The sequence below is a fragment of the Lepisosteus oculatus genome, chromosome 3 (genome assembly GCF_040954835.1).
Source record: "Lepisosteus oculatus isolate fLepOcu1 chromosome 3, fLepOcu1.hap2, whole genome shotgun sequence".
NCBI lineage: Eukaryota > Metazoa > Chordata > Actinopteri > Semionotiformes > Lepisosteidae > Lepisosteus > Lepisosteus oculatus.
Window position 1 is genome coordinate 18,763,963 of NC_090698.1, and position 21,422 is coordinate 18,785,384.

General features: G+C 35.6%; 1 protein-coding gene and 1 long non-coding RNA gene across 3 annotated transcripts in view; one reads left to right on the top strand and one right to left on the bottom strand.

The window, feature by feature from the left end:
- Window positions 1–21,422, top strand: part of rpl17 (ribosomal protein L17) — a 306,152-nt gene that overhangs the window by 173,329 nt on the left and 111,401 nt on the right. The gene's annotated exons all lie outside the window — the stretch shown is intronic.
- LOC138237843 (uncharacterized) lies at window positions 3,987–20,574 on the bottom strand. Of its 2 annotated transcripts, none has more exons than XR_011189153.1 (3): window positions 20,380–20,574; window positions 11,462–11,588; window positions 3,987–4,152 (listed from the first exon to the last, which is right to left on the bottom strand). It is a non-coding gene; the product is annotated as an uncharacterized lncRNA (long non-coding RNA). The 2 variants fall into 2 exon arrangements; XR_011189152.1 differs by lacking the exon at window positions 3,987–4,152 and adding an exon at window positions 9,228–9,595.

The following is a 21,422-nucleotide window of genomic DNA, read 5'->3' on the forward strand; positions in this document are numbered from 1 at the left end:
CATTGCCCTCCATACTGCTATGTGTATAGAGCAATGTTTACATCACATTTAATCATTAAAATAATTTTAAAAGGTCTCATCTTACCCTTTTGTTATTTATAGAAATGAGAACATCAACTGACCAAGTTCATCCCAGTTAATATCCCTTAGTTATCCCTTAGCAAATAGTTTTTGCCCATTCCCTTCTCTCTATCTCTTCTCCTTGAACTTGAGCAAAGTTCAAATCAATCATTTGCCTGCCATGAGCAAATACTATGTGGAACCTCTTCCAGATTGCTTAACTGATGGTGATGACACAATTTCTTCATCCTCAGAGCAAAGAATCCTCGTCTATAGTCACAACGTGCGTTTTGTGTTAGTTGTCTTAATTTAAAAATATTATAAAAGAAAGAACTAAACAAAAGCATTCCACAGTTTCATTTTCTTCTAATGAATGTCTAAATCAGGAATCTTTAACCTGGATCTCCAGTCCAGCAGGTTTTGTAGGTCACCATGGATCTACCAATCTCTTGAGAAATGGATCGATTCCGTTGTGATCAATTAAACAGGTGATTTGTTAAACCGAGTAAATTAGAGATCATTTTGGACTAAAGTCTAAGTACTCTTCAACCCTTAAGACCCAGAGTCCTCTTAGCTGAACAGATGACTTGCTTGATTTGTCAATAGCTCATAGGTGTTGTCAACACCTACTATAAGATATGCAAACAGGTGACTTATAAGACTAACTGTATTGGGGCTCTCCAAGACCAAGGATGGAGACTCTGCTATAAACATTATAAACCAATTATGTCCTAGTGTCCCAGGCAGAAGATGAATATATATTTATTTTTTAAATGGAATCAAATATGATGCTGAGCTCCAAAATAAGGGTTTTATTCCTTCTAAAAAATACAGCACTGTTAATATAAAAACAATAAAAACAGTCTCAGGTGAGAAAGGTATGAGTCCTGCCCTGCAGAGGTGCAACTTTAATCCATTTTTAGAAGTCAGATATGATACATGTGGGTATACGATGCTAAATCCAATAACCTTGTATGCAATAATCATAGTGCTGCTTATCCATATTTCTAACAAATTCATTAAGTGTGTCTAAAAATATTCTTGTTTATCAATCAGTTAAAGCTAACTTAATAAGAGAGCTAGAAACATAAGCAATACATACAGCAATATTATGAGCTCTGTGCCTGTGAAATTAATTGCAATGTGGGTTAAGAAATATCTATCTAAAATGCAAAGTTAGATTGTTTCTCTCTAAAATACCACATTGGTGGGACTTTACATTCTTTAGGTTTTACATTACAAAACTTTTTAAAACACTTGAACTTAAGATAACTGTATGTGATGTGTAGTGTAATGTAACAGAACTGCAAACATTGACAGTGCATGTAAGACTTTAAAGTGGGAATAATTTTAAAGTTGTGTTTGGTTAGATCAACATTGTATTGTTGCCTCAATAGAAACACTCCATATATCTCTTCTCAATCTCCATTATTTAATCAGCAAAAACTAAAATTCCAAAGGGAAACTATGAATCTACAATATTTAATTGCCTTGCATTATTCTCAGAAAGGAATTTATTGAATGATTAAAAAGGATACAGCATTTAAAGAAAGGAAGTTTAATTAACTGCAAGTAATTACAACACCAAATGAACAGTAAGGGATGCAGTTAAGTGTCTCAGAGATAAAAATGAGGAACTTTGTAGAGCTTCACCAAGGAAAGATTCAACAATATGCCTCAGATTGAGTTAAGACATAGTTCTAGATTAAATCAGTCACTCAAAATAGGGTTATTACCCACTGACTAGAAAATTGCTAATGTAGTGGCCTTCCACAAAAGAACAAGAACACTGAACCAAGTAATTATAGACTGAACGGTTTTGTAATTTAGAAATGTGGGGGATGAGGGACTTGAATTTGAGTAAGAAACCTATGGTTGTATGGCGTTTTAAACCTTTGTGAAAGAAAGCAGTCTGGAAGCATTTCAGATGAGATTACAGCATTCTGTTGCTAAAGTTGCGAGATAATTGCAAAAGAAGCTAATGAGAAATCCTACTATTTCCAGGAAAAGAAATATTATTTTTACTCCCAGAGAGTGTTACCACTGAGTTACATACTACAACATTGCTCATGAGATACGTCACAATAAATATAATGGTGTGTACAGCATTGTCAGTTGTAGTTGGGGTGCAAAAATGTAAGTACCATAATCCATATTGAGCAAACATACAGAAATTAATGCCTTCATTCTTGTTTTTAGGATGATAATACCTTAACATTTTTTTTTCTTGAAAACTTAAACATATCATGGGAATCAAATGGTATCACCGAGCCAAATGTTGTTAATAAACCAGTTCAAATATTAAATCTAACAATATATTTATACAATTTATTGCTCATCTAATACAGGTCAAGAGATAACATACTGTACACTATAGTTTCATTTAGATTTTACTGACAGGTTTAAATCAATGTTTTACTTGATGTGTGCCTTATATCATGTTCTGAAGTTTTAAAAGTTTTAAATGAACATAATTTGTAAATGCTTTTACCACAGAGCAGTTTGCTTGTTCTATAGTTTTCCACTAATGGAGTGATTAGTTTATTACATTTCTGCCAAATGTCTCTAAATCGACAGTCCCACTCTTTGAATTCTGGCCTTCTCTGTGGCCCCATGACAAGACCTTTCACTGGATGATAGGATTTTTGACAGAAATGCACCTAAGCTGTAGGATGTTCTGCCTATGCATTACGAGCTTCTCCCTCTCTATCTGTAATCAATATCCATTTCAAAACACACTGCTTCAGGCAAGCATAAATAAATGCATTTCTTTCTGTATCTCAACATTTCTTTCTGCCTGTGTGCTGTTCAATTTGTATCCCCAATTGTAAAATGCTAGAGATTACTGTACATGACAGGAAGTCTATAAAAGGTTTATTAAATATTCAAAATATGATATTGGGCTAACCACACTTAATAATGAGTGAGAATTTAAAAAATCTGAATTTTAAGAATGACACCGTAATCTAGAATCTTAAATCAGCAAAGCCTAATAAAAGAAAAAGAAATTGAAAAGGTCAATGAACTTCATTATAGAAATTTTGTTTTTGGTTTTGTGTCCTTTCCTTCGGCAATAGTTCATTTTGCAATCAACATCAAATGGTCATTTTGATGTCCTCCTGTAACCTCAAACATTACATCAATTAAGTATTGATCAGGCAACTTGTTTCAGAGTTCTAAAAGTGATATTCCTTCTATTTCTGTCACTGTTGCTCTCTGAAATGTTTACAGATAAGTCATCTGGTGACTCTTGCCATATATTTTCCATTGGACTGGAGGCCAGACTCCAATGTCACCATTTTCTGCAGCTAATACTTCTCTTCTTCTCCATGTTTGTATAGTATTACCAAACAGGAGAGTGACTTAAGTCCAGCCTCTGCAGCTCTGCTGAAATTTCAATTTCAGCGTCACACCTCAGAATGTACTACAGTCACGCCTCCACACTCCACAGTCAAGCCTCTTCACAAAACAACAAAAATAAATGAGCATTTTTGCAGTTTAGTAAATGTAAAGCAAATCACATTTCTTGGATTCTGAAATCAGAACCTGTTTTATTTCAGATAAAACATTTTTTTGTAATAAGTAATACAAATTCAAGGAATTGTCTATTATCAGCTTCCCTTATTGCTTGTTTCATGACTCACCCACCAACATGCAGACTTGCTTTATTATTTGACAAAACGGTCATTTGCCCTCCAGGTTTGGCTTTGACAAATTTTAGTTTTAGTTTGACATTGCTTTTACAGTTTAACCAGGAATTCATTTCTTATATGTTTCCCTACTTTTGGACTTTTAATAGTAACAATAACAGTAAGAAGTTGGTTTACAGCATACGCATAATTAAAAAAATATAACATCATCGTCCAATGATACAAAAGGAAATAAACTACATAATAATGAGTTATAGCATATACTGAAGGGACAGAACTGCCAGCCTTCCAGTACCAAAATAATAATAAATAAAAAAATAATTCAATTAGGAGAGGCCAAAGGGGTGACCAGATCTTCCAAAATGCCCAGATCTGGAGTGGAGGTCAATTTTTCCAGATGTAGAAATACAGCTCCTTGAGACACATTTCAATAGTCGGTACCCTGGAGACAGACCATAGCAGCAAAATAGATTATTTCACAAAGTGGACAAGCATGGGAAATAAACACTCTGAATGTCTGTCAGATTTGACTGCATCAGCACTGTGTAGAAGATACAATTCTGCAGACAGAAAAATGTACACACAAGATTTGTTCAGTTACAGAATGTACATTATCCAGAATGGCTTCATTTTGTCACATTGCCAGAACAGATTAATAAATATCTTTAGATCTGAAAGTGGTAATCTCTGGCTATATAGACTGATTCAATCCACCTGGGTATATTTTTTGTAGATGGACTGGGGTTAGATAGAATTTGTTGAGAAATTTGAAATTAAGCTCTTTCATTGTAGTAAAGGTGCACTATGGGAACAGTTTCTCACTCATTGTTAGTCAGTCCTGCTCAGTAAATGAGTGCCTCAAGTCTTGCTCCCAGATAAATTTCAAGGGGTGCATATGAGGATTAACAGTTATTAACCAATATAACTGTACTGTAACTTTGATAACATTCCCCTAGGATTGCCAGGAGTTATTAATATATTTTCAACTTCAGTAAGAACAAATCTCAATCTATTTTATTCCATAAGGATCAAAATATAGTGCCGAATTTGACATAATTTGTAAAACTCAGAAGTGGGAATATTATATTCAGGTATAATCTGAAAAAGACTTCAAGACTTACTTGTGACTTTTTTGAACACTTCTTTTTCTAATAAGGAAGGAGATTGAAGAAATCTGTATTCTTATTTAGGGTGATTTAACCCCTTGGTGGAAATAATGCGTTAGCATTAGATCCCACCCTGGTCATTAATGTAGAATATTCTATTATTGTCTATTTAACCTTATTATGAGGTTTATGTATTTGTAGATTACAAGACGTTCCATGAAGTGAACACTGCTTATACTTTCTATGAATTAATCAAAGTATGCTAAAGATTAAATCTGAATTTTTACAATAGTTTATGATTCATCATTGACTCTGAAACGTATCTGATTATAGACTGTGTTTAGCGTAAAGAAACAATTCCTAGCAATCAAGATCCCCTATACAAATATTTTTTGTAAGTAAGAAGCTTACCAAGCATTGAAGTAAACAGAGAAAGAAGAAAGTGGCATACAATTACTGTATACACACAACAAGCAAAACTGAACATTTCCTAGATTATTTTCTCTCTCATTAGCATACAGAAGTCTGCTTATATTCAATAACTCAGGAACCTGGATTCCTTTGTTTGCCCCAAAGAGTAATTTAACCATGGCAGAACTAAAGGCTAGAGAGCACAGTATGTCACTGTCGATGTAAACGTTAATGACCTATATTAAGCGAACATGTTATTGACTAGAGCACATTGAGTCTATTGACCTTTAGTTTTGGTAAATATACTGCATTTGCCCAGTTGCCAAGGTATATGTTGATTTGGGGACACAGATAGTAAAGACATGGTGAAAGACCAACACTTGCTTTTAAACAACACCAACTTCCATTCACACACAGACCCACCACAAAAAAAGCCAACAATCCAATCCCATGGAATTTTAAGACTATTCAATGAGCACAGTGTTCCAGAAAGCAAAAACAATGTATTTGGAGGCTATGACCAATTATTGTACATGTACATGAATAGGGAAGACAACAGCCAATATAGAACAATAAACAGCATAAACAGAATTTATAAATTGGCACCAGCATGCATGAGAAACCACCTCACAGGGTGTGAGAAACTGGAAATGTCAGGAAACAATCAGACTGTCACACAACAGGAAGACAAGAAAAACAGCTGTCAGTCTTTTTACTTAATTTTCATTACCCACATACCCATAGGGAGACAGATATTCAGCCATATATGGGACTTGACACTGGACAGCTTAAAATAAATAAATGTACAGAAAAAATCAGCAGAAAAAGAGATGTTACAGAAATCTTGGAATTCAAAACAATTTACAGTGTATCTGAAAGGTGTCATTGTCATATAAAATTCTCAGTCTACATTGCAGTTTTCAGAATTGTCCTTCACTTCCACTTTTAAACACTTTAAACAGGCTCATATTATTAAAACAATGTGGTCTATTATGAACAGAAGACTGTATGCTTAAAATCACATTTGGTTCCTACTAATTCCCATGGATAATTTGCTGAAATTCTATGCACTTATAAAACAGCAATACAAAGTTTCAAATGTATTCTCATAAAAGTTACAAATCTTTTTTTGGGCCAAAATGGTAAAGAATAAATTAAAAACAATTTCTGTGACTCCAATATAACATAAAATCAGTTTAACTCAAACCTCCAGAGCTACTGATTTTTTAGTTGGGAATGCAATCTAATAATTCACAACAATACTTAAAAACAATAATGAAAAAGACCTACAAAATGCCTCTGAATTTTAAACACAGCTGGGATTTGTTAAGGCTCAGAGGAAGAGAATGTCTGTTATTAGCTCAAGAGTTTAGCTTAGGTTCTGCTTTGTGTTTACACAGTACGATATGATCAAACAGTGTCAATTAGAAAACCAAAGATAAACACATAAGAAAAACATTCATGCAAAGATAATAAGGATTTGAGCCATATTACTGTTGCTTGACGTTAATAACTTTTCTGAGTGAACACATTTAATATAACAGCTCATCCTGTTCATTAGAGAAAATGTATTAATAATGTGTGGTTATTAGCAGCACACTGCAGTGGAAATAATTATGGAAACAAAGAGCTGGAGGAAATGTATTGCAATGTACACAAGACAAAACAGTATCTTTTGTGTAAACGTGGAATGTTGCCTAAAGCAGTGCTGTATTCTAATGGCACAATATGACTAGTTGCCTAATATGATGGGCTTCAAAAGGTTACTCCTGTTGACAGAATGTATAAAAACACTATCTAAACACTTCAAAGAGTAGATCTTGTAATGACCTCGAATGGCTTTGTGACAACTGCTCATGTTAGTGTTTCTTCAAAAAAGAAAGAATATAAGTACATAAGTCAGATGCACATGAGCGCTAAATCAAAGGTTTTCAACCATGCTCTTGGAGTTTCCCCTAAAGCAGGTTTTATTAGTAGCAATTAAATCAACAGTTTCTTAAAATCTGGAACAATATAACAGTGATCACTTAAACTGGTGATTTTTAAAATAATTTAGTGACTATTTAAGACAACAAAGCTAAGAATTTCTGTTGTGCGTGTTAGATGGGCAAAGTAGAATTCCCACACCCAACAAATAGTGTACAGTATAAATTCCCCTATGAGTCCCACAGAAAGTTCTATTACAGTATGTTTTCCAGCCATATTTATTTTAAACTTTGGTTAAAATTTGATCTGTCTGGTTAAAGACCTTCAGAAAGATTGATTATAAGTCATGTTTGCAGATTGATCATGAAGTAAAATCCTTAGACCTTCTTTAATACTATAAAGTTCGGTCTCATATTTACAAACAAGATTTCTTTGTCAGTAGTTAGGCATTTCAGAAGCAAAAAAAGGGAAGTTTAAACTTCAATATTGCAACAAAATACAGACTTCAGACCCAAGCTTGTAACAGGTAAACATTTTGTTGTGCAGTATACTCTTCGGGTCTCCCGAAGAAGGCTTCACAGCTGAAATGTTGTGTTTTCTCTCTTCTCTATTTAAGCTTATATCCTATTCATGTCTTTAAAAAGAGACAAACAAAGCAGCTAAGGTAGACAAAAGAATTCTGCTAAAAATGGAAATGGTTGATGGGTGGGGTGATAATGAGTATTTTTTATATCTTGTTGGACAGAAGAATATTGATTAATGTGCTTTTTTTCCTTTTTTGTCTTTTATATTGTTTTTCATTTGTTGTTTTTTTATTTAATACTTATTTGCTTACATTTTGTGTTTATGTGTTTCTGGTTTGTTGAAAAGAAGATAATAATAATTTTTAAAAATTGCTGAGACCAGGGGAATGTGCACTTCAATCTCACACACCACCACTCTCATCACAACTTCAACTGGAGGCACTCCAGCACGGAAAAGAGGGTAGAGATCGGGCTGCAAAATATTTCAACACCTTTAGAATAGAACACACTTTAAAGAAGTGTTCTTGCTGTTCACAGAGACCCAGCATGTTAATCCTTTGGGAGTTACTAGTATTTTTTACCATTGAGTGGACAATCTACTGTATTCTGCTAGCTTTTTTTCATCAAATCTGATGTTGATAAAAAAAGGTATAGAAATACTTAATTACATTCAAGTATTTAGAAAATTACGTCTTTTTTGATCATTTGAATATATGCTTTTTTTTATTAGGTGTGAATTGCGTAAGGAAACAAGTGCAATGCTCTGGGCCTCTCCCCTCTTTAAAATGTATTGTTGCTAATTTGTGCCATGAAGGCTTTACAGTGTCGGTGAACCTCAGAATTAATTTACTTTGCATCATTCTTTGAATATTTTATTGAAGGACTGACAGTTCCTCCAAAGTCTTTTCTTCTACCTTGCATAACCTTACACAACTAATCATTGCCAATAGATAGAGGAGCTTTGAGTACAATAGAGGTTACCGTTTTAAATTTTGGTTGCCTTCAGTGACATTGCAAGTAAAAAATGCATTCTCTCACTTTTACTGTCAAATATGTCCTGGCTTGTGGTTGTTTAAAACTTCATTTAAAATAAAAATGTAATTTAAATAGATAAAATATGTTTAACGAAGACTGAGATCCGAACAGTTTTGTCTTCTCTGTGTCTCCAAGTAAAACGGTTCCTGAATTTTTTGCTTGTATTACCTGCCCGGCAATTTCTTAATTGAGGTTCAATTTTCCCAAAAATGCATCTGTGTGAAGAAAGGGCGTAAAGAACATTCTTCTGTGCGATGGCCAAGCTATCACAGATGGAGATGTCTTCTCAATTTTGTGGTTAATTTTTTACTGTTAATCAGGCCAGCTCATTCTAGTGTGGCCGCCAAATTTCTATGTGGCTTTTTAAACTTTTATAGATTGTAAAACACTCGGTCCAAAATCTTAAAAATACTATTTAAAAATATTTACAAAACATAATTGAAAGTTTTTTTTCACATCCCTATAGAACATTCAACACAGTCTCTGAATGTCCTAAATTCTTTGCATGTTAACTGTGTACTTTTGTGCAAATGTCTATATAAAGTGTTTTCATTTGTTTGGAATTATACTCAAACTCATAACGGGGGCCCAGTTCAAGAGGAAAACTATTACAGAACATCACAGAGTACCCTTCATAGCGCACAAATGGAAAAGCTCCATCTGGCGAGGAGGATTATTTTTAGTTGTGAGTACATTCCACCACCCTGACTGCGCCTTTCCATGAGAGAGGTTCAATGGGTTCATTGCTGGCTTGTTGTTATTCGGCCTGTGGCTACTGCCACCCAGCTCATGTGTCAGCTGAATGATCGGAAGGCACTCCATGACCCCTCTGGGCTTTTTCATTCGTGGAGAGGAAGGTGGCATCTGTAGCTACCTCTCCCTCCTGAGGAGAAGTTATGAAAGGGTTAATATGCCATACTGTAGCTTTCTTAAGATAAAACACCCCACTGGACTGCTGAATCAAACTGGATGATATTATTCATGCAAGCATTGTACGTTGACTGCCTTGTTTGGGAGACAGAATAAATGGCCATTTAATGGTTTTCTTGGTTTTACTGTTAGGGAGTTATGGGGATTGATCCATGTGAGTAGGCTCTACTCTGTTTGTAGCACAGGTTTGACATTTTGCCTCCATTCGATTTCCCAAACATTGCCCGTCCTCATTTTGTGCTTCATGGGCCATTTTTTTATTATTCTAGAACTTATACTTTTAAATTATTTCACAATTGTGACCTCAGAAGACTTAGACTAGCACAAAACCCATGCAGATAGAATATAATAACTCTTCATATTTTATCACTATAACAAATAATATTATGATTCATAAAGACTATAGGTAAGCCAAAGAATTACTAAAATTGCATAAAAAATGTTATATAGTAAATAATATATAGTAAACTGCAATGAAATCAGTCGTGTGGTTCTTGAAGAAAAAAGGTGCACAGCTCATTATTTCCAAGGGATATACAATCCTGTGTTTACGACAGCTGATAAAATACAGTACCAAGTTTATGATATACAAGAACCATATTGTGAACTATTTAATTATTAAAAAGCAAAACTAGCCTATATATTAGGAAAGGTTACAATACAGGGACAATAAACATCCAAAGCAATCTATATGGGTGGTCTAAATTATGGCTACAACTGTAAATCTAATAAAGAAGAGTATACATAAACATTAAAACTTTTTATTAATGTCAAAACTATATAAAAGTTTGTGTCTTTTACTATTGTTCTAGTTTGTATATTCCATTGACACAGTAACCCCTATGAATAAGATATATTTACAAGATATTTGAAGAAGTCAGAATTTCAAAGCCTGAAATGGAACTTGTAAGTCTGAATTCATTAACCTCCTTCACCAGTTTGCTTGGCTACACTCAGTGTCAGAACTATTTTGTTTTGTTTATTCTGTTTTGCAGAGATTCACTCCTTCAAATATAAAGATGAACACCTTTAAATACCTTGGAGACATTCAAACATTCCAACTAAATAACGTTCAGCCTTATCTTCTCATACAATGAGGATTTTACTAATGTTATGTGTTTATGTGTCTGTTAGGTAGATTAACTGAGGCAGATAAATCTGTAAGTGTTGCACTGCAAGAAAAGGTGTAGAGAAAGTCCTTAGGGTTTTAGAACTCAGTTAAATCTTAAAGGGGAACTGCAGTCCCAATTTCTCAGGCCGGTTATTAAATCTCAGTAACAAAATAAATTCATTGACGGTATTTCGAATTAAGCACCAAATCGTGAACTTTTATAAAAGTACTGTAAGTTGCCATGTTGTCGAAAACTTGTATTCGAGTTCCTTCCTGGAACCCTTCCTGCTCACTTGTCATTGTAATGATTAATGTTATATGATGAGCAAATAAGTACAGGTTGTACAGCAGACATTTCACTACAGAAATGTTCCAACTTATGCAAAGTTAAATGACAACTATCAACAAAACCGTCACAAAACCAAAGAGCAATATTTCTATTGGATTAAAAGAGAGGTATTCACAAGCCTGTTTGTTTACAAAGTCATAGGTTCTCTGCATGTCATTGGACTTTTGGTTGCCTCACTCTGAATCGCAGAATATGGCGCTGCACATACCTGGAAATTTTGGTGATTTTGTGATCTAAATAGGAGGTTTTACAAGTTGCTGTGTACATTTATTTTTATTGATGCACTCATCAATGCTGATTCTTTCTAACACCGAAATATAAAAATAGCATTGCGGTTCCACTTTAAGTGAAATTCTCACCATTATCCTGCTGAGCCAGACCTCGGTTGTATAAAACATGAATCTTCATTGTTGTCTTTCTTTGCCCACTCTATTTCAAATCTTCATATTTGACCTTGTCTTTCCTGAGGGTTCCAACCTTCCAGCACTAGAAAACAAGTGCCCAGCAAAGGTGTCAGTAAAATGCATTAATCAACTTGCATTCAATTTCCCATTACTCTTCTGCTTGAGCCTTTTGTTGTTGCTCAAAGCAGCTCAACACACTGAATTGAACATGCTAGTTAAGAGAAAATGTTCTTGTATTTCTGATTTGAGTTATACAACACTTGAAGTGTCTTGCACAATCAACCCTAATCCTAAAAACACCAGTGTTCTGGGTCTTATTTTGAAATGCAATTTCATTTCATATTCAGCTACTTCATAGATATTCATATATTTGGTCATTGTAACACTGGATTGCAACTCAAATTTCATACTTTATCAGTATTTAAAAATCTGATTTCCTGAATAAAGTTGAGCAGACAGAAATGAGCAGGACTCAGACGCTCATGTAAAAATGAAAAAGGATTGTATAGCCCAATGAAGTCTGAAATGTTACAAAGCTATATTTAAAAAGCAAATAATCAAAAACAAATTTATCATCTCACCAGGGTAATATATCTCTGTGACTGCCTTAACATATGTGATTTCAGTCAAAGATTTTATGCTGCAAGGTTTTCTTTGAGTACTCCTTGTTTACCTCTCAGATTTATGCAGAGTTATGCACACTTATTGATTTTCAGCTGATCTTTTCAGATCGCAAAAGGTCGCTGGGTAATTGGATTGGTTGAACACTTTGTCAATATATTCAACATGTCTTTTTTTTTTTACAGCTCTTGCAAATTTTAGCAAGAGTTGAAAAAGTGAAGGGCAGCAACACCGGCTAGTGGTGGGCATGATGGCTGGTGCTTCCATGAATGGTTTTTCCCAGCTTTGACAGAAAACTGGAATCTTGGCAAGGGAAATCCAGGAGTCAGTTTCTTGGCAGTCACATCTTAATGAGAACTGTGCTGCATGTGTTAATGATCTATTAATACAACAGTGTAATTAGAGTGTGGGCTTTTTTGAGTTGTACATCCTCAAACAATAGGCTCTCATTCCATCATGACAGAAGGAGAACAAGGAAAAAGCACCTTCAGCTGTCATTTGAATTAGTTTCCTTGTCTTTTCCATGTAACATCAACTCATTTCCTTTTCAATCTTTTCAGGCATTCAAATGTTTTCATTTTGTTTCTCTGGAAATGGAAGAGGAGGCACTTGGTGGTCACCTGCTAGTGATGTTAGATAGTTTAGAATATTACATCATTTGTTGACCCATGTCCCAGAGCAACAGAAGAGATGAGAGAGCAGAGCAGCTACAGTAGTTGCATACTGTATGGTCACTCCGGTGACCCAACACCCAACACCTGGGGGACATCTGATGGTTTATGTGAGGTCATTAGGAAACCCAGTGAATTAGCTCACAGCAGAGTGGAGCTTTTTGCTGTACACCTGAGGTAATTTTGTGTTAGACCTTCTTGGTGATGTCCGCTTAGTCTAGATATAGTATTAGGCATCCCTTCTTTAGAGGCAACTGTGAGAAAAGGAATCAACCTTTTATAACATATTATAACATACACCAATGGTCACTAGGGTATTCTTCCACTTACAGAGGATGTTTCAGTAAGGGAAATTGTAGTTTATCGTTTTTCAACATTCTCCAAAGAGATTGCAACAGAACATATATTTTGAAATCATTTAATAGGAAATGTTTCTCATGACTTCTAAACAGCCAAGCTGCAGTTCCTTCAACAAATCACCGTAATGGTTACATGGACATGCAGTTTTTATTGTATTCGGCATACTGCACTACTCGGCCATAATGTATTGCATACACCCTGGACAAATAGCAGCTCTATTTATATTAAGATTTATCTGAATTTATCCTATTCAATCTCTATTGCACTATTATTATGTAACCTTTTTTTGTAACTTTAATTTTGTGATTTTTATCCCTACCCGGTGAGCTCGTAGAACAGATATTTCATTGTCAGCAATTACTGCTGCACACTGTATTGTTGTGTATTTGATAAATAAACTTTGCTTGATTGATTGACTGTAATAAATTGGTATCGCACCCAGAGTGTATCCCTCCTTGCACCTGTTGCTTGATGGGATAGGTTCCGACTCCCCAGTGACCCTGTATTGGATAAAGTGGCTAGAAAATGGATGGATTGATGTTTCTCTTGAAAAGAGGAATTTCTATTATATGTCTACTATATTATAAATATGTAGGCATTGCTTCAATATACTATGTTAACTAAAGTTAAGTTTGTCACAATAAAGGTAAAAGTTTTAAATATTAAAAAATATCAAAACTGTTTTTCTAACTAAGATCCCATTTCTGTCTTGATGTTTTGTACTGTATTTGTCATGATTTTATTATATGTGATTATTTTTCCCTTCATTTTACAGTATATCACCCTGAAAAGAAACAATAGTCAGCCAGTATCTTTTTTGATGAAAGCACCTTACACAAATGAGGCAATGAACTGTGCATTAACATCAGCTGCAGAGCTATAACAGAAACTGTTTTATGTTTGATCTGTAGGGCAGGTTTAGATGTATCCTTGACTGCAGTAACCTCATTCCTCAAAAAGGGTCACACATTCTCAGGCCTTTGATCATTGGAAAAATCTTTATTTAGCACAGGTCTATACCTTCTTAAAGGGTAGCATAAAATCCATTTTAAATAATGCAAAAGGCTTTGAATGAAGTGTTACTTTGGCAGAAGTAAAATAGTCTGTAAGTGGCTTTACACATCTCATTTTGGTAAGTAAAGTAATTAGATTTGGGAGAGGCTTAATGCGAGATTGAAACAATCCTAAACAGCAGTGATCATTTCTTCTTTTAGAATGAATCTCTTATGGCTTCTTCCATAGCCTTCTTTTTTTCAAGGCTTTAGTTCTGGTGAATGAATTGTCATGCACAACATGTCTATTTGGCAAGCTGTTAGGGTGTGACAAAGACTAAGTTCGAAAGACCTTCAGTTAAAACTGCCAAGCTAACCATCTATAATATACTGTACTATATGAATTTACATGTTGCATTTAAAACCTCTAACCGAGTTATACAGAGACAGAAGGCCCAAATTTTTATTTTTCTTTCACAGGTATTTTTAGTGTTTAGTAAAAACCGAAATACAACTGGTACTGATCCATCAATGTCAGACAGCTGGGTGTGCATTAAGGACAGAAGGCTCACTCTCTACCTTGTGCTGTACTAAATCTGAAAGATGAAGGGAGCTGGGGTATTCATATATTTCCGAGTAATCACACACACAAAGGCCACAGTGCTTTTTATGAACAATAAAAATATGGCTGGGCCTCCTATTCCTGTGAGGTGTCACCTTGCCAAGAGACAAACTAAATAATGGGTTGTGCCTTTTTTCATTATTCAAAGATAGACCACAGTTCTGTTTTACGATAGACCACAGCTCTGTTTTAAGATATTCTGGGTGAATTTACCCCACATCATTATTACTATGTCAATTTGTTGTTAGTTTGCCAATCATAGAAGGCATGGCAGAGAGATTTCCAGGAAATAGAAGCATACAATATGAAACATTAGTGCATGTATGTTCAGCTGTATTACACTGTAAGTTAGCTTACCTCGTTACCTCCTTAAAACAGCACAAAGCCATAAGCATTGTAAGTGTAATTCCCTGATTTACCAAGCTAGTAATTTATTTCATCTGGATTTGACCACTGAAGTCTTTCTCAAGATCTCAGACTGTTGGTCTGTGGACATCAGAGAGGAATGAAGTATTTTTAGGGAAGGAACAGCCAGCATATAAAGATCAAACACCTGGGCTCTGAAATCACCACATATAGTTAAACTTGTACAAGAACTATTTATTTTCTCAAGAAAGTACGAGTCATACTTCTTTCCATAAGAACAGTTTCTGAGAACCCATGCAGCCAAGTACAGTCTAATGGTATGTCAGTCATCACCCACTTTGGAGCTTTTGACAATGCGGAAGATATAAATATGGCTGTGCAATCAATTTCAAGATGTCAACTTCCATTCGCTGCAGCAAGGACATGCCCTTGAGTCTGTCCATCTGACATCATGTACAGCTGCTAGGTGTTTATTTGCCTGGTCCCATGACTCTGCAAAACATTATCCAATTATGCCACTATAAGAACAGCTGGTATGCATACCCTTGTACAGTATGTGTTGGACATGTTGATTATGCTAGTGGTCTGCGCTGCTGCCCCTTTAATTGCACATGTGCTGTATTGGTATTACACCCATTCGATTGTTTCCTGTGCTATGTAAACTATATAATACAAAATACTTGACACTGTATCTCACTACTGTTAAATGGTTTAAAAGTGAATTGATACCAGATTTTCCTATTTTCAGCCCTGCAATTCACTTTGGATGCTCTTACAAAGAAGGAAAGTATGCTAAATCGCCTCTCTGTATCCATGTTATGTGCACAGTTCTACCCGTTTCTATTTAATTTCCTTTGTACAACACATACATTACTTGCTTATTGCTTACATTTCTCTTTCAGTTTGTAAAAGTCTTAAGGCCTTTGTACTAATTTAATTTACTGTTCCTGCGACTTCTGCTTAATGTAAATTCCCAGTATTGTAAGTCTCTCAGGTTAAGGTTTGTTTACTAAACCAATGCAAATTGGGATTAATATTTAATCATTTAAACATTGAATTATTCAGATTGAACACAAAATTGACAAATTAAAAAAATCGGAAAAAAATCAGTTGCAGACGCATTGGAGCCAAAGATGTGTCTCTGTCTGTGTTAGGATACAGAGGATCCTCAGCTGTGGAATTTGATCAGCGGCCTGTAGGCCAGTGGCAGTTGGTACTGTGCAGTGGTGAGCTTGCAGGGAGGTGAAGCAGACATGTCAGGTGCCAGCAGCCTCTGATTCCATGGGTCAGTATATTATTGGTGAATTGAAACACAGAAGGTAGGGATGATCAGAGACTATCCATATCATTCTATAAATATAACAGAAAGGCACATTTAATCTTCATTCTCCCTTTACCTCGTTTCACTGCAGCTTTACTACCCAGGTTTATGCAGGAGGTTTTTGGCCCTTGGACTGAAATGCTGCTCACCAATTGTTTGCATCAGTGACATACAGCTTTATTAGTCTTGTTTTTCTTTCCATCCTTATCTCTACATTGCTAAATTAGAAAGGATGAACCTTATCTTTGAAGACGTGTGATAAAAATGATCTGAAATCATACAATAAATGAAAAACTGGGTTAATCTTTGCTTTAACCCTATGTCATGGGGACAGCATGAAGTATTGCGAACGTTTCTGTGCTTACGACTGACAAATTGTGGGTTTGAGTCCCTAGGGCAGACACTGCTGTTGTACCTCAAGTGAGTTTTTTTCCTCACTTTCTCCAGTCCAGCCACTGTGGACAAGCATTGCTGGGGGTAATCCCTGCAATGGACCAGTGTCCCATCCAGGGTGGGTCATATGCTCTCTGTCCACTCAACCCTATGATAACCAAAATGAGCTCTGGTAAAGGCTTTGTCTTTAACCTAGGTCTTCTAAAGATCATGCAGACAACATCCAGCAATAGAATGTCTACAGGTTCATTAGGGCAAAAAAAAAAGAGCAAAACTGTAGCTACAAACTGTGGTTTTAAAACATAGATCTCCAGCTGTACCAACGCTACAACACTTGAAATGCCAATAAGAAACAAATAATTTATTTAAAGGAAAACTGTATTAATGATACTGTTCCTGCTGACCAGTGGTGAGAATCAACAAATTTATTTCATCCAAAGGCCTAAAATTCACATTCTCCCAAAAATGGACAATAACAGTAGTATACACCAGTTCTGCAAATGACAAGTGAAGAGTATACAGGATGATTGTTACATGACATTCAGGCACAACCCTTGCTGTCTAAATTGCCCATAGTAATCTGTTAAACTGGGTCACTAAACAGACATTCCCAGTCCAGTGATTAACTTTGCTTAAAACAGCAAAGTTAATCACTGGGCTAGGAATGCTATTCCATATTAACAGAATAGAATGACAAGTTCTGTTTCAGTTTCAAACAACCTGAGAGCAAATCTTTTGTGTCTTTTTTGGCACAAGTTACAAACCTTGATTTTTTTACTACATTGCAATTTGACTTTTTCAGGACTTTTTAAGTCAGATATATAGTTGTATCCTAAATATAGGTATGTTTTATAGTCATCTTCAGTTTTGCAGATGTAATACATACACCTGCAAAATATATACAGTAAATACATTATTTTAACAATCACCTTATCTTTCTGTGGTACCTGAAACCTGAATATATTTTGTTTTCTTAATCTGTTTGAGTTAAAAAAATATTATTATTTGGTTGGTTGGAGTTTTCAAGTTGAGAAATTAAGCTCACTTAATCCATCATTCAGTGTGATATTCACATTTGCCTGAACAGAAAAAAAAATCTTAGCCTATAATTGAAGGGACCTATAAAATCTGGACTACTGGTGCAGTCAGTTACTGGGGTGAGAGAACTACACATTCTATGAGTGACAACATGCCCAATTATTTAGCACTTAAGCGTGGAAGTTCACTTGCTGCTCTCCCCTGTGTGCTTCCTTTAGAAATTAGAAGTAATTTCAGAGGCAGAATTGGCTAAAACAAGAACTCCACCTATTGGTAAATAACATTGTGTAAGATATACAGCTGATATGAAGTGCTTGTGTATGTCTGCACTGTGATGGACTGACATCTCACCCATGGTGTAGTCTTGCCTTACATCCTGTGCTTCCAGGACAGGCTCTGACTGGCTGTAATCCTTACCCGGAATAAGCTGCTTTCTGATAATGGATAGATGAACTGCTCTCATGGGTTAAAGTCCTTCACAAACCTCAGCTGCTCATAGAGTCGGAGCTTATCTATGTTTCTGTAACATTAAACAAACTGAGAGCAGGTCCATCCCTCCAGCAAATGAGAATACAATAGTATTAGAAAGGTCACAAATGAGAGGAGGACATTCAGCCCATCTAAGTTGTTTGGTTTTTAGTACCACTGAACACTGGTGTCCTTATTTTGAACCTGGATCGACGGGAGCAATTCTGGCAAAGATTTAACAGCCATGCCCTCTTTTGAGATTTAAATTCATGACCATCTGGTTATGTCTCTGGGACCCTCCACCGTTACATACTATGCCCTGAATTTCATAAAGAAAAAATAAATTATGCAGCCTACACCTTTTAGCAATGGACACTAAAGCTGAATACTAACATATGAAAACTGTGTAAGCTAAATCACAGAAATGTGTTAATTAAACACCTCTGTTCATCTTAAAAACACATTACTAACATCAGTCCCCTATAGATAATGACTTATTATCAGATTTTGTGTCTGATAATGTTAACCTTTTAATCATGCATATTTTAAGCTTTGAAGTTTTGATGATCTAACTCTATAATTCAAATACTGTTTAATTTTTATCTCACTCTAATCATGGCAGTGTTTATTTACCTTTTTTGTATTTATTGTTCTACCTATAGTATATATTTATTATTTACCTATATTATATTAATTAACATACTGTAGTTTTAGGTGTCTGGGGTGCTTCAGACTTGAGGTATGTTCAAATACGTCTCATATCCACCAAGTCAGATTTCACTTTAGTATTTCATCTCATGAGCAGTCTCTTGCAGCCCTAACCAGTGTTTGTACCTTAAAGTTAGTTACAGTAATTTCTGTGACACTGCAAAGGAGCCCAGAGAAAAGGTCAAGCAAAGTTCAAACAGCAAGAGTAAGCACGTAAGCAAGCTACAGTAAAGAGTAACCACAATATCTCAATAGTAACCGCATGCATGAATCATGGCTTTGGCGATTACTGCACCAGTTCAGTATTGCTCAAACTTTACAAAAATGTAGTGGTGCAAAGTTCTGTTGCTGCAGAGCTGAAGAAAAAGCAGCCTTCCATATACTGCCTCAGCACACGCTTGCCAAGTTCTTTTGTTCTCTGACAAATAAACCAATTTATTTAAACCAGTTATTGGTTTTCTATTTTTTTGCTGGTTCCACCTCCTGCTTCTTCCACCAGCCTGCCATGCCATTCATTTTCCGTGGATCAGTGTAATATAGATTCCGAACTGCCCAGTGTGACACAGGATTGATTTTACATTGCTAGCACGGGGGGGAGGGGGGGATTTTTTTTTCTCCAAAATATATTAAAAAAAACGGAAGCATCATCTCCATATTTGTTGAGACGATCTATGATTGAAACCTCCTCTGCCTGTTTCTTACTTCTACCAGTGGAAACTCATGATGTGACCAAAAATGAAGTGCAACAAAGCCTTGCTTTCAAATCCAGATACATTCATTGATTTATTAAAGCCGATTTTTTCCTGTGAGAGACATATTTCTTTTCTAAAAAAAATTCAATTTTTTTCTGGAATTTCTCCTAGAAATGGGGCTTTTACAAATGTATATATTGGTATAGTGCAGCTGTTTGTGTTTGTTGAAAAGCACGCAAATTTAATTGTATTATTTTTCCTGTTGTTTTTATAGTTCTTTTTATACGTGATTAATCTGAAAGCCTCCTCTTGCGTTACAGTCATTTATGATCATATGTTTTACAGGTGTGGTTTCTCCTAAAATCCATTTGTAATTGCTTTTGTTTTGGTCTTCTGGTTTAAGTACTCCTATAGATTTCCACTACCACTGCAATGTATGAGAAGGCTGCTTTGAAGACTGGGCCTCAGTACAGCTGCACAATGCTGTTTAACTGATTGGTGACTTTATTGCACTAGATACAGTAGCTGCGGTTCAGTTTCACCATTGGCTGTATAATGTGCAGGAGAAGGCCCTGTGTGTTAATGGGGGTAAAGGCAATAAATTAACCACAGACCACATACAGTATCTCCATTTCCCAGTCTTTCTTTCCTTGCAGTAGAGGGTGGGTGTGTTGGCAGGACTTTTTGGGAGGGGCCCCATGCCTGACCTCCTGTCCCTGCTGGCTGCTAACATAAGTCATTTATCTCCTGGTCAAGAGGCGGTGGAAGGGGACAGTCACGCTCTGTGTTAGGAGACAATCTTCAACTGCCTGCTTCCTCTGCAGAGCTGAGGAGAAAGGTGACAGGAAGAGAATCAAAGATTGCCAGCATAAATGCTTTATTTGAGAGCAACTTCTTTTCCCTTTTTTCTTTTGTAAACTGTAAACAAGCTGGTTTGTTTACTGGAGTGTAAGAGTTTGTTTACTCAACAGTTCCGCAGGGACCTAAAATGAAATACCAGAAGACCTTAACTTTATTTTTAAACTGTAAAAATAAGATGCGTCATTTTGTTTTAGGAAGACACACGTACAAATAACCCATAAATGTTTAATATATCCTGCATTCAGCAGCTCCAGCAGCTAAACCAGTGACAAATTCGAAAATGGTGAGCATGCCAGTAATTGTAGGTGATGTCTATAGAAAGGATATAAACATTGGGATTGAGAGTTACACTAACTTTAAACTTATTACGTCTTCAGTAATTTTAAACATATAGAAGGGAGAAAAAATGATTTTTCTCTTTTATTTCTTTTCTCTAAACCTTTTCAAGGAGCCTTATACAATAAAAATCATTTTATACATCCCATTCTCCCACATAAGGCCACAGCAACTGCAGAACAAATACCACATGTATAAAGAACACCCCTTTTTAAAAGAAATTGCCAAGATCGATTTGACTGTTATCACTGTCGACACAAAGTTAAAACAGTTTATCTTGGTTAAACTTTGATAAATGGCTCTTTTAACTGTGTGCTACGCTGTTACATGCAGGGAGACTATCAGCATTCTAGCACTTTCTAAATGAACTTTCTACGGGAAGTCTGCAAGGAGGGATAACATAAATAAAAGAAAACATTAATTTTCTGATTCATGTGATTCTGGTTTTGAAAAAATCTGCAGTGCAA